The sequence below is a fragment of the Gossypium hirsutum genome, chromosome D13 (assembly GCF_007990345.1).
Source record: "Gossypium hirsutum isolate 1008001.06 chromosome D13, Gossypium_hirsutum_v2.1, whole genome shotgun sequence".
Taxonomy (NCBI): Eukaryota; Viridiplantae; Streptophyta; class Magnoliopsida; order Malvales; family Malvaceae; genus Gossypium; species Gossypium hirsutum.
Genome location: NC_053449.1, coordinates 7,333,517 through 7,334,172, shown reverse-complemented (window position 1 = coordinate 7,334,172; position 656 = coordinate 7,333,517). Strand labels below are relative to the sequence as shown.

Sequence of the window (656 nt, the reverse complement as noted above, 5' to 3'; positions counted from 1 at the left end):
CTTGTCAGCTTGACTGGCGTCTCCAAACAGTTAAGCTCATCTAAAATTTGTTCGAATTGATCATTGTTGTTTTCTTCACTCACTGCTTTCACCATTGAAGGCTTCGATTTGTACACAACTCTCTCATCGGGCCACATGTATGAATTCAGGACCATCTCGTTTGTATGTATAAAATATGAGAGATTTTTTGGATGCTCCATCTAGGTTAAATCTATTATGTTCGTTAACACCGTCGTAGAATATTTGGATCTAGAGCCACGATTGCAATCGATGATGTGGGCACTTCCTTAGAATTATTTTAAAATGCTCTCACGCCTTGTATAGGGTCTCACTTTCGTATTGTTTGAAATTTGTGATTTCTCACCTCAACTGAATGGTTCGGCTAATAGTGAAATTTTTATGGAGAAAATTTTCCACTAAATCGTTCCACATGGTGATGGAACCCGGTTCTAGTGAATCTAACCAGTCGGTCATGTTATCACATAAAAAGAATGGGAATAACTGAAGTTGCACGGATCATCGGATACCCCGTTGTACTTGAAGGTGTTGTATAGTTGAAGAAATTGCTTTAAGTATTGATTCGGGTTTTCAACAATGTTTGCTTTGAACTACAGTGTATTTTGGATAAGCTAGATCGTGGTCGTCTTTAACTCAAA

At 38.0% G+C, this 656-nt stretch overlaps 1 non-coding gene across 1 annotated transcript; it reads left to right on the top strand.

The window, feature by feature from the left end:
• The first annotated feature begins 265 nt into the window (after positions 1 to 265).
• Positions 266 to 371, top strand: LOC121225890 (small nucleolar RNA R71). Its single transcript, XR_005923794.1, has one exon. It is a non-coding gene; the product is annotated as a small nucleolar RNA R71 (small nucleolar RNA).
• The last annotated feature ends 285 nt before the right edge of the window (positions 372 to 656 follow it).